Below are 12,891 nucleotides of genomic sequence, written 5' to 3'. Positions count from 1 at the left end.
AAGGTGGGATGGGATTGGGTCAAGTGCGCAGGTGGTGAGATGTGACGCGGAGAGTAGTTTGGAGAGATGTTCTTCTGTGATGGTGGAGAGGTGAGTTAGTGGGGAAAAGCACTGGACGGGCATGAGGGGGGGCAGAGGGGACTGTGAGGTGAAGCTTACTCTGATGTCATTGATTTTCTGCTTGAAGAAAGTGGCAAAGTCCTCAGCAGAGAGAAGAGATGTGGGGGGTGGCAGTGGGGGGCGGAGAAGAGAGTTGAAGGTGTTAAACAGTTGCCTAGGGTTGTGAGATAAGGAAGATATGGGGGAAGAAAAGTAGTCCTGTTTAGCAGAGGTGAGGGCATAAAGAATAGGATAAAGCATCCATAACTTCTTGTATCACAGTGTCAAGAAGTCCCAAAAAAGGGATCTATATACACTGTCATTTAAAGTTTTTAAAAACTGGCAGCCGGCAGGGGTAGTGGGAAATTTGATCATGAGTATGAACTTACCTCTCCCCGGCTTTAGGACCCCACTGGTCGGCATTTCCCCCCATATTGATATGACATCACAATTGGGGGGGGGGGGCAGTCCCAGCTGATGGACAGCCCGCTCAGCCAATCACTGACTGGAGTGGTGTCCTACCCCAGTTACTCACTACCTGAGTGGCCAGTCCATCAGCCAGGTTGTGATATGTCAGTACTGGAGATGCCAGCAGGGTCTCAACACTTACCGCGGGCATGAGGAGAGATAAGCTCATACTGCTGATCAACTCCTCCCCCCCTCTCCCCTCAAAAACAGTCAAATTTTTTTTTTATATAGCAGATTTCACATTTATTAGGATGCAGAAACAGCTTTATTTCAACAGACAGAAAAACAATAGTATCAGAATGAGACCCTCTAAGGTGTCAGCTCAGAGAGTCCAGGAGTCTTGTGTAATCACACACTCAGCCTCCTCCATTCATCATGTACTGCACCCCCTACTGGAGGAACAGGGAAGGAATAACCTCTCTGATGATACTGAGGGACGGGCGGAGCTGGAGACACTCACATAGAGATACTCAGCACCATTAGGGAGACACATACTGTTACAGATCAGGCTATCGGACACTGTATCAGTCATAGGCTACTATACAGGCAGGGATGGGATGGATTATAAAGCCTTGTTTACATGTGAGCATTGACACATATATCATAGAAATTTAGGTATTTAGGTATTTTTTTTTTACTTTATTTTACTGTCCCACATGGGGACTTCACTATCTGATTGCCAGAAGGCACATTGTAATGCTGATCTGCATTGTATTGTGTCTGTCATTGACATAGTTGATCAGCCACTGTAGAAATGACACTGGGGGCCTTCGGTTGTCATAGCTAACATGGGGGCTCTGTGATCGATTTGAAATTCCCCCTCTGTTCTGCCCTTTAGATGCTGTGATTGCATCTAACTGCCGCGATCCGAGCACAGCTCAGGCCCCATCAGTTGCCCCCCACAGAATGGACCAGGTGCAGCTTGTGCACCAGTTACATCCAGGTACATAACTGTATATCCATAAGTGGTAATGCACCACAAAAACATAGTTACACCCTCCATCAGGGACAGGCTAGACTCCACCATCTACAGTATACCTTCTTGTATCACAGTGTTTAGAAGAAATCCCAAACAAAGAATATATTAAAGCTGTCAGGCCCCATTTAAAGCCGACAAATCACCTATCAGGATATAGAAACAGTATTACTCTCACAGATAGCAGTGAGTCACAGCATCAGAATGAGACCCTCTAAGGTGTCAGCTCAGAGAGTCCAGGAGTCTTGTGTAATCACACACTCAGCCTCCTCCATTCATCATGTACTGCGCCCCCTACAGGAGGAACAGGGAAGGAATAACCTCTCTGATGATACTGAGGAACGAGCTGAGCTGGAGACACTCACATAGAGATACTCAGCACCATTAGGGAGACACATACATAACCCCTTTAATGAAGTTTGATTCAACCCACAACACAGTGAGTTCAGGAGGGTCTGGTTGTCCTGTCCGCCCGACATCTTTATTTCTTTGGTGGAGATCAGAGGTTAGGATGGTCGATACTTGTGTCCTGGTTCCTTAAAGGGGTTATCTAGCGCTACAATAACATGGCCACTTTCCCCCTACTGTTGTCTCCAGATTGGGTGGGGTTTTGAAACTCAGTTCCATTGAAGTAAATGGAGCTTAATTGCAAACTGCACCTGCACTGGAGACAACAGTAGGGGGAAAAGTGGCCATGTTTTTGTAGCGCTGGATAACCCCTTTAATAACCAAATGGAAGGGTGCGGATCTGTAGTTTTCTGATGTGGAAGCCATACAGCAATAGGCCTGGCCCAATGCCCCTGAAGGTCCTAACCTGCTGTTATGGGGTCCTTGTAGAACCGCTCTCACTGCTTATAGATTTAGGTCCAGGAATAAACTCCTATGTATTCCCTGAAGGAGATCAGGCAGCCCCAGGTGATTCCGAGTTTAGGCCTTACTAGGTCCGCTCTGCCCAGAAGGGTAAAGCAGGACAATTCTGGCCTCTTCAGGACCGGCCCAGATAGTTCCTCGAGGACCAGAGCCCATTGAAGTCTGACCTGTCTCACTTTATGTGTTCATAGCTCCATGATGCTGTAACTTAACTTACCGTATTTTCTGATGCTGATTACCCCTGTCTATTGTATAGCGCTCTGGAATTAAGGGTGCACTATAAATAAATAAATAATAATAATTCCTTACCAAGGATGAAACTATATGTCCTTTATCGTGGTGCATTACCACTCATGGGCGCATATTTATCTCATCGGATAAAATGGCCGTAGAAACTATACCTGTGTCATCTGTGGCGGACGTCGTTTGTCAGTGATAGCCGAGTAACTGCTGGGACCTGAGCTGTGCTCAGATCCTGACGGCTAACCCTATAGATGCTGAAATCAGTACAATCGCAGCAGAACAGGTGGGGAATTCACCACAATCACACAGCCCCAATGGTAGCCATGGCAACCGGAGGCCTCCCTGAGACTGATCAGCTATGCCTGTGACAGGCACGATACAATACAGTGCAGATCAGCATCGCCATGTAATACGGCCGTCATCAGGCTATCGGATAGGAAAGGCCCCATGGTGGGACAGTAAGATAAAGTACAAAACACACATAATCCCCATATGCTGAATGCAATAATAAATGTAGGGGGAAAAAAGAGAGTAGCGACGCTGGTGATATTATCATTACACGAATAAACCCACACAGTGACTGCTGAACATTTAAAGTTAGAAAAAATGCAAATGTTATCCTTTTTCACTATCGGCCAAAATTTACCAGTAGCCTAAAGTAGAATATGTCACAAATCACTCATATACCGTATTCTCCGGTGTATAAGGCGACTGGGCGTGTAAGACGATCTCTGACTTTTAAGCAGATTGTCAGGGGTTCGCCTTATACGCCGGAAAATGTTAACCTCTGCCTGACCGCAGCCCTGCTGTGGTCAGGCAGGGGTTAACTGCAACTAAATAAAAAGAATCATTTAACCTTCAGCAACTACTGGCGCCGCTTTGATTCTCCCGAGGCTCTCCCTGCAGCCGAGCGTCTCCAAGCTTCTCCGGTGAGACGCTCGGATGCTAGGGAGAAGTTCGGCGATATCCGTCTCTGGTGCAGGTGGTGTACATCACACTGCCTGCGCCGGGAACGGTACCGGAGGTGCGCGGAGGTCGGGAATGGGCCCTAGGTGAGTTAAATGTTTGGGTGTTTTTTATAGTGGTCGCCCCATACGGTGGGGATGGGGCCATTTTTGAGCCCCCCCGACTTTAACCCTGATTTTTCGGGGTTAAAAAGTCGTCTTATATGCCAGAAAATACGGTAAGTTAAGTTACAGCATCATGGAGCTATGAAGACATAAAGTGAGACAGGTCAGACTTCAATGGGCTCTGGTCCTCGAGGAACTATCTGGGCCGGTCCTGAAGAGGCCAGAATTGTCCTGCTTTACACTTCTGGGCAGAGCGGACCTAGTAAGGTCTAAACTCGGGATCACCTGGGGCTGCCTGATCTCCTTCAGGGAATACATAGGAGTTTATTCCTGGTCCTAAATCTATAAGCAGTGAGAGCGGTTCTACAAGGACCCCATAACAGCAGGTTAGGACCTTCAAGGGCATTGGGCCAGGCCTAGTGCTGTATGGCTTCCACATCAGAAAACTACAGATCCGCACCCTGCCATTTGGTTATTGAGGAACCAGGACACAAGTATCGACCATCCTAACCTCTGATCTCCACCAAAGGAATAAAGATGTCGGGCGGACAGGACAACCAGACCCTCCTGAACTCACTGTGTTGTGGGTTGAATCAAACTTCATTAAAGGGGTTATGTATGTGTCTCCCTAATGGTGCTGAGTATCTCTATGTGAGTGTCTCCAGCTCAGCTCATTCCTCAGTATCATCAGAGAGGTTATTTCTTCCCTGTTCCTCCTGTATGGGGCGCAGTACATGATGAATGGAGGAGGCTGAGTGTGTGATTACACAAGACTCCTGGACTCTCTGAGCTGACACCTTAGAGGGTCTCATTCTGATGCTGTGACTCACTGCTATCTGTGAGAGTAATGCGGTTTCTATATCCTGATAGGTGAGTTGTTGGCTTTAAATGGAGTCTGACAGCTTTAATATGTTCTTTGTTTGGGATTTCTTCTAAACACTGTGATACAAGGAGGTATACTGTAGATGGTGGAGTCTAGCCTGTCCCTGATGGAGGGAGTAACTATATTTTTGTGGTGCATTACCACTTATGGATATACAGTTATGTACCTGGATGAAACTGGTGCACAAGCTGCACCTGGTCCATTCTGTGGGGGGCAACTGATGGGGCCTGAGCTGTGCTCGGATCTCGTCAGTTAGACCTATAGATGCTGCAATCACAGCATCTAAAGGGCAGAACAGAGGGGGAATTCAAAGCGATCACACAGCCCCAATGTTAGTTATGACAACCGAAGGCCCCCAGTGTCATTTCTACAGTGGCTGATCAACTATGTCAATGACAGACACAATACAATGCAGATCAGCATCGCAATAGGCCATCAGGCAATCACATAGTGAAGTCCCCATGTGGGACAGTAAAATAAAGAAAAGTAAAAAAAATAAATAAATAAATATATATATATATATATATATATATATATATATATATATATGTATATATATACCGTATGTATAATCCATCCCATCCCTGCCTGTATAGTAGCCTATGACTGACACAGTGTCCTGATCTGTAACAGTATGTGTCTCCCTAATGGTGCTGAGTATCTCTATGTGAGTGTCTCCAGCTCAGCCCGTCCTCAGTATCATCAGAGAGGATATTCCTTCCCTGTTCCTCCTGTAGGGGGCGCAGTACATGATGAGTGGAGGAGGCTGAGTGTGTGATTACACCTGGACTCTCTGAGCTGACTCCTTAGAGAGTCTCATTCTGATACTAAATCCCTAATACTCTGTCTAATAACAATAAAAACATGTAATTACAGATAATATGTTTAGAAAAGATGCTCTTGTTTTCTGTTTTGGCGTCTGTGTACTAAGGGGAACTCCAGAATAAGTGTAAAATCTCCAATCTTTCAGTACTTATCAGCTGCTGTATGTCCTGCAGAAAGTGGTGTATTCTTTCCAGCCTGACACAGTGCTCTCTGCTGCCACCTCTGTCCATGTCAGGAACTGTCCAGAGCAGTAACAAATCCCTATAAAAAACCTCTTTTTCTCTGGACAGTTCCTGACATGGACAGAGGTGGCAGCAGAGAGCACTGTGTCAGACTGGAGAGAATACATCACTTCCTGCAGGACATACAGCAGCTGATAAGTACTGGAACACTGAAAATTTTTAAATAGATATATTCTACAAATCTGTATAACTTTCTGACACCAGATGAAAAAAAATAAAATAAATAAATAATTGCTGGAGTTTCCCTTTTAACCTACTTAAAATATGCAGGATGCAAATGTATATTATCGATGCATTAATACTCTCATATAAACAATACTTTATAATACTTCATAGCCCAGAAGACAGTCATGTACTGTATAGTAGTGGGACGGACGTTGTGTATTAGAGGAATGAATAATCCATCTCCCTAATGGTGCTGAGTATCTCTATGTGAGTGTTTCCAGCTCAGCCCATCCCTCAGTATCATCAGAGAGGTTATTCCTTCCCTGTTCCTCCTGTAGGGGGCGCAGTACATGACGAATGGAGGAGGCTGAGTGCGTGATTACACAAGACTCCTGGACTCTCTGAGCTGACACCTTAGAGAGTCTCATTCTGATACTGAACCCTTTTGTAATTTTCTTCTGTTAGAAAATCTCCAGTTTTCCAGTACATATCAGCTGCTGCATGTCATGTCTTTTTTTTTTTTTTTATGAAAGTAAATTACAAATCTCTGGCACTTTCTGACACCAGTTGATTTGAAAGAAAAAAAATTCCTGCTGGAGTTGCTCTTTAAGGGTATGTGCACACTGAGGAATTGAAGCAGAAAGTTTTCAGGCAGAATTTAAGCCCCCCATTGACTTCTATAGGATTCCTCTAGCAGATCTACAGCAGGAAATTCTGCAGTGTGAACACAATGGGACTTTGCTCTGTACATATTTTACAGGAGGAATTTCAAGCTGAATTTCAAGCTGAATTCCTCGCCTTTTCCTCAGTGTGCACATAGCCTAAGTCAATAAGTGTGTGCAAGTTACCTCTTCCTGAGATGGAAGAAAGCATGCTCTCTAGTGCCACCTAGTGCAGGAGCTTTCGTCTAAATAAACGTGTGACCCATACAACAGCCTTGTACTATGAAGAGGGATGATCAGCCAAACCAAAGCTCCAGAAGGTAGAGAATCCGTTTTTGTTTATAGACTTTTTTCATGAGTTGCACATCATAACTATGTCCAATAGGTAGCACTAGAGAGCTAGAGGGTCTTGCTGCTTGAGCTAATTTGCATACCCTTTTCCCAGAGAGCATTGCCTGGCCAATAAGGCTGTGTATTGCAGCTGGCAGTCTTTATTACAGCATTTTTCCTTAGGCACAATTTTTTAGTACCTGGAATGGACATCATTTTTTTTTTTTTTTAGAGAACTTATGCTTATCCCGTTTGCGCACATTGAATAGAGCTCAGCCTGAAATCTGACATCATGGCACGGCTGTTCTCCAGTGCTGCCATTGGTTGAACGTCTCTTGCTTCAGGCTGTGCCGTCCTCCTCTTCACACACAGCGCTGTACTGTACTATACAAACATTCCTTTAATAGGGTTTCAGAAACACCTTTGGTATCAGTCTATAAAGCTGTTGCCGAGGGCAGAGCGTATGGGCTGAGGAAGCCGCCCATTACTGGCTGGGACTGAGAATTCATGAGAACTACAAACAGATAGAGAGTAACACGCCAGAATTGGCAGAACCATACTTTCATAGCCCAGCTGGATGTGTAGGTGTAGGTTTTGTGCCAAATAATAAATATGTGATTGTTTGGCTATGTTCACACAACGTCCAAAAAAGGAAAAAGGTGTCCGTTATTGCATCATTTTAAGTGACTTAAACAAAATGCACTGAAGTCTATGGAAAAACGGACGTCTTTTTCACACATTGTATTGAATGACTGAAGTCTTTTGAAGCGGACGCATGTAATACAATGTCCGTTATTCCATAGACTTCAGTGCATTTTGGTCAACCCACTTAAAATGATGCAATAACGGACATCTTTTTAAACACAAAAAAATATTTTTTTTTTCTTTTCTTTTTTGGACGTTGTGTGAACATAGCAATTAATAAAGGAATAATAATAAAGGTATAATAAAGGAATTTCTCTATATTCTGGAAGCACAGACAGATATGTGAAAGGTACAAAGTGTCTCCTCCACCTATCAGCTATCTGACAGTATTCATGTGTGACTAACTTTAGAGCTGTAACTCGAAGCCCCAGGTCCTAAGACAAAATCTGGATCACAGCTTTCCCTCTACCCTGTGCAATAATTCTGGCATTGAGTCTTTTTCTATCTTGACCAACTTAAAGGAAAACTGCAGACAAACCTGGAGCATTTTGGCCCATCTTCACATATCTTTCTTAAAAAAAAAATTTAATAGGCATTTTAGACACTATGTGTAACTCTGTGTACTGTAGATCCCCCAGGATGAGTGTACTGTGCCTGACCTATTTACTCCCTTTCAATTTCTGTTTACAGTAAGCTAGGGATGCTTTATGCATCATTATTTTACTGTCCGTAGATTCAGAGAAGATGGCGCACTGCATCCCAGGAAATCAATCCCCTTCATGAACTACAGCAAGCCAACACCAGTGTATAGAGTGGACCATCAGAAAATGTCTATCTGTATCTGAGGTGGTAACAGGCTGGTATTACTAGGCAGGGGAGTGCCAATATAAATGGCTATAACCACCCTGACATTGTCCATAGATGCAGAGAGGATGGCGCACTGCATCCCAGGAAATCAATCCCCTTCATGAACTACAGCAAGCCAACACCAGTGTATAGAGTGGACCATCAGAAAATGTCTATCTGTATCTGAGGTGGTAACAGGCTGGTATTACTAGGCAGGGGATTGTTGGCACAAGACCTGGCGATGCCGTGTTTTCCTTGCTTAACCAGAACTATTGGCTTCACCATTACTGTGGTCAGAATTTATGTGAAATAGAAGAGAAGCAAATGTTTTAATTAGACTGATGTCACACATAGCAACTACTGAAAAACATCACCCCTAAAAAACAAAAAAATTACAAAAATGTTTAATTCTTCCCTATCGGGGAGAGACTAAGGGTTGGGTTTTTACAGCAATGTCCCCCAAAGCTGGAGTTGGCAGAAGCACTTACTGTGCACACCATTTACACAGTCCTGTGACAGTCCAGACACATTTCTCTGGGATCAGTCATTGCGCAATGTTGCCTCAGGGCCAGGAATGGAAGATGGTCCAACCCAGGGCAATAGCAGGAGCAGGTTTTGTGGCTCATGTCCTTCTTTTTGGCAGTATTAGCAGCGGTCCCCTGAACAGCAGTAAATTTAAATCAACAGGAGATGTGAAATAAAGAAAGATTGCAATTTAAATTTTTTAGTTATTATTACTTTATAACAAAATTATACTTACCTGAAGTCCAGGTCATGTCTCCTAAATGCAGCTATACTTACCAGAAATCCAGGTCCAGTCTCCTGAAGGCAGCTACATAACAGCTATACTTACTGCATTCAGGTCCAGTCTCCTGAAGGCTGTTATATAACAGCTATACTTACTGTATCCAACTCCAGTCTCCTGAAGGCAGCTATATAACAGCTATACTTACTGTATCCAACTCCAGTCTACTGAAGGCAGCTTTATAACAGCTATACTTACCAGAAATCCAGGTCCAGTCTCCTGAAGGCAGCTATATAACAGCTATACTTACTGTATCCAGGTCCAGTCTCCTGAAGGCAGCTATATAACAGCTTTACTTACTATATCCAGGTCCAGTCTCCTGAAGACAGCTATATAACAGCTATACTTACTGTATCCAGGTCCAGTCTCCTGAAGGCAGCTATATAACAGCTATACTTACTTTATCCAGTTCCAGTCTCCTGAAGGCAGCTATATAACAGCTATACTTACTGTATCCAGGTCCAGTCTCCTGAAGGCAGCTATATAACAGCTATACTTACTGTATCCAGGTCCAGTCTCCTGAAGGCAGCTATATAACAGCTATACTTACTGTATCCAGGTCCAGTCTTCTGAAGGCAGCTATATAACAGCTATACTTACTGTATCTAGGTCCAGTCTCCTAAAGGCTGCTATATAACAGATATACTTACTGTATCCAGGTCAAGTCTCCTGAAGGCTGCTATATAACAGATATACTTACTGTATCCAGGTCAAGTCTCCTGAAGGCTGCTATATAACAGATATACTTACTGTATCCAGGTCCAGTCTCCTGAAGGCGGCTATATAACAGCTATACTTACTGTATCCAGGTCTAGTCTCCTGAAGGCAGCTATATAACAGCTATACTTACTGTATCTAGGTCCAGTCTCCTGAATGCTGCTATATAACAGATATACTTACTATATCCAGGTCCAGTCTCCTGAAGGCAGCTATATAACAGCTATACTTACTGTATCCAGGTCCAGTCTTCTGAAGGCAGCTATATAACTTGTATACTTAATGCATCCAGGTCTAGTCTCCTGAAGGCTGCTATATAACAGCTATACTTACTGTATCTAGGTCCAGTCTCCTGAAGGCAGCTATATAACAGCTATACTTACTGTATCCAGGTCCATTCTCCCAAAGGCAGCTATATAACAGCTATACTTACTGTATCCAGGTACAGTCTCCTGAAGGCAGCTATATAACAGCTCTACTTACTGTATCCAGGTCCAGTCTCCTGAAGCTTTTTAGTCTTGTGCTAGTTGAAAAAAGAAAAAAAAAGGGGGATAAACACATGAAATCCCAGGCAGTACAGAGAGTCACGACTCAATGTGTCCATCAGTCACCTGACTGCCATCTCTGTGACTATGCAGATGATCTGCGGAACACTGGACTTCCTGTGTTTAGATTCTAGGAAAAATAAGTCACAACACAGGAAGTGCCTTTTTTCTATGATAACTAAAAAAAAATTTTTGAATGTAAATTGCAAACTTACTTCATATCACATCTACTGTTGATTTAGATATTGAAAGTTATAACAACAGGGACACTTTAAGCATGTGTCTTTAGCTTCCTGGCCTTTTGGCTTCTGGTCACTATGATTGGTTTTATAGCTCTAGCAGGTCTAGTTTATTTTTTTTTCTTAGGGTCCACACTACGGATCACCCATCGTGGATTCCGCAGTTCACCTCGCTCGCAGCTGTGTGCATCTCCGCTGTTCCCATAGGCTTCATTGGCAGATTCCGCTGTCCACTCGAAGAATGAGCGGGTTCATTCTTCGGGCCGGAATTCCATAGTGTGGACGTACCCTTACTGTGTGTTTACTCTCCATTAGAGATGAGCGAGTCGAGTCTGCCGAACCCAGATTCATTCTGAACTTTGAAAAAAATTTGGTTCCCTACCAAAGAGGACTTCTTGCAAAGGTTTGAGAAGATGGGGGCCACACATCTTTAAAAAAAATGATATTATTACCTGTCCACACTCCCCCAGTGTCATCTTGTGGCTCTCTGGTGTCTTCCGCCACCTGTAGAGTGATAGTCTGCTCAGCCAATCAATGGCTGTGGTGTTGTCCCGTCCTACTCAACTTTTGATTGGCTGAGCGGACTGTCATTGGAGAAGACAGGAGAGGACCAGAGAAGAAGGACACCAAGGGAGCGTGGACTGTTTCAAACTGAAAAAAAAAAAGCTAAAAACCTGCAGTTTAAGTGCGGTTCAGTAAAGTTTAGTGAAACTGCCGAATGGAACTTTTGAAAATTTCGCTCATCTCTACTCTCCATGTTTGTTTCAAAGACTTGCATTACTCTTCTGGGGGTCTATAGAAGGTACGTGTAGCCATCAGGTTCCTTTTCTCCCTACAACTCTAGTCTTTTATTTACAGAGATGGCGGACAGTTCTGTGCTCCTTGGTGGACACTGGGGGAGCAGATGGGAGCAATTTTTGTCGTCTCTAAGATTCGGCAGAGCCTCACGGCCTGCAGGAAACGGGAATTGTATATATTTAAGATAGGGCTTGTGGTAGACCGCATCCTTGGACACTTTTTGCGTGGTACAATTACATTTTTTTTTATTAATAACCAGGTTTCCCCCATCGATTTTGGTGTCACTATCATAGACACCTGTCGTCAGTTTTCATTGGTCTGGGTTTGGACCTTCAGACCCCCACCAAACTCTAAAACAGTTGCTTCTCTCCAAGGCTTTACAGCAAATTTATGGAATGAGTCGGAAAGAGTAGAGAGCTTGGAAAAGAAGTGTTCAACCAAGAATTTCTCCTGGCTTTAGTGATCGGTCGTCTGAACACCCAGACTGATCAAAACTTTTCATGTATGTCTATGACATATCAAAAGATTTTGACAATGACACTATAAAACTAATCAGAGGGAAAAACTTTGTGATCTTTTTTTGGTGAGGACTATTCTATTCCTTTAAGTAGCCTTAGCCATGTCTCGTTACCACTTATGTAATCTCCCATCTTCTCGTAGTCACATAGCTGGGAAATGTCTAAATAAACATAATCCCCAATTCACAAAAATTCCCCTAAAATATTAATAGTCCGCTAAAAAAAAAAAAAATTCACATCTCTATTTTTGGTCTTGTGGGAACTTGCCATGGTCGCTGCTTAAATTGGAAGAAATGATAGTGCTGGTTACTGGAAATAAAAGAAGGGAGAGGCGTCTGTATAATCCGAGGACCAGATTGTAGTGAATGTCTGAGAAATGATGTGCGGCGAAAAAATGCTGAAAGCTGATAATATCCGGTACGCTGGTTACACAGGGCTTATGGCTCGGCACACACTGTCATAATTATCACCGACAAGAGTCAATAGGTCCGGTCAGGCTATTTCTGGTTTAGGATGTCGCTAAATCAATAGAGAGAACATTTATGAGATAAGGAATAGGTGTGAACAACCTGTAGTGTTCTGACGAGGGTCCCGGTGTCCCGATGTGTAAACCAGGACTACTAGGTGAAATGTGCAAGGGCAGCTGCTGCGGGACTGTCCCGGGGGTTGGAGTGGTTTATGCCCTGCCTGGTCCCAGCATATGTAGGTGTAGTCCCTGGAGTTCTCTGCAGGGTATAGGAGTAATCACAGAGCACTTTATTGTCACTTTGGGGGGTGCTAGACTCGCCTATAGTGCATGGAGAAGAGAATGGCGCTGAGCATGGGAACCAGTATTTTAAAAAATGCCACAGGGCTCACTGCGCCACCACCGACCAGGTCATGTAAAAAAAAAAAAGTGATCTACCTGATGGTACATTCACTTTAGGAAGGTTTGACTTGAGTGAC

The 12,891-nt window shown here is 43.8% G+C and overlaps 5 non-coding genes across 5 annotated transcripts; 3 read left to right on the top strand and 2 right to left on the bottom strand.

The window, feature by feature from the left end:
• Positions 1 to 860: 860 nt before the first annotated feature.
• On the bottom strand, positions 861 to 994 carry LOC138781836 (U8 small nucleolar RNA). The gene has a single exon (XR_011361555.1). It is a non-coding gene; the product is annotated as a U8 small nucleolar RNA (small nucleolar RNA).
• A 747-nt stretch (positions 995 to 1,741) lies between these two features.
• LOC138781833 (U8 small nucleolar RNA) lies at positions 1,742 to 1,875 on the bottom strand. The gene has a single exon (XR_011361552.1). It is a non-coding gene; the product is annotated as a U8 small nucleolar RNA (small nucleolar RNA).
• Positions 1,876 to 4,410: 2,535 nt separating this feature from the next.
• LOC138781838 (U8 small nucleolar RNA) lies at positions 4,411 to 4,544 on the top strand. The gene has a single exon (XR_011361557.1). It is a non-coding gene; the product is annotated as a U8 small nucleolar RNA (small nucleolar RNA).
• A 764-nt stretch (positions 4,545 to 5,308) lies between these two features.
• LOC138781837 (U8 small nucleolar RNA) lies at positions 5,309 to 5,435 on the top strand. The gene has a single exon (XR_011361556.1). It is a non-coding gene; the product is annotated as a U8 small nucleolar RNA (small nucleolar RNA).
• Positions 5,436 to 6,141: 706 nt separating this feature from the next.
• On the top strand, positions 6,142 to 6,275 carry LOC138781840 (U8 small nucleolar RNA). Its single transcript, XR_011361558.1, has one exon. It is a non-coding gene; the product is annotated as a U8 small nucleolar RNA (small nucleolar RNA).
• The last annotated feature ends 6,616 nt before the right edge of the window (positions 6,276 to 12,891 follow it).

This window comes from Dendropsophus ebraccatus, chromosome 1 (genome assembly GCF_027789765.1).
Source record: "Dendropsophus ebraccatus isolate aDenEbr1 chromosome 1, aDenEbr1.pat, whole genome shotgun sequence".
Lineage (NCBI taxonomy): Eukaryota > Metazoa > Chordata > Amphibia > Anura > Hylidae > Dendropsophus > Dendropsophus ebraccatus.
This window is presented reverse-complemented; position numbering and strand designations above follow the sequence as displayed.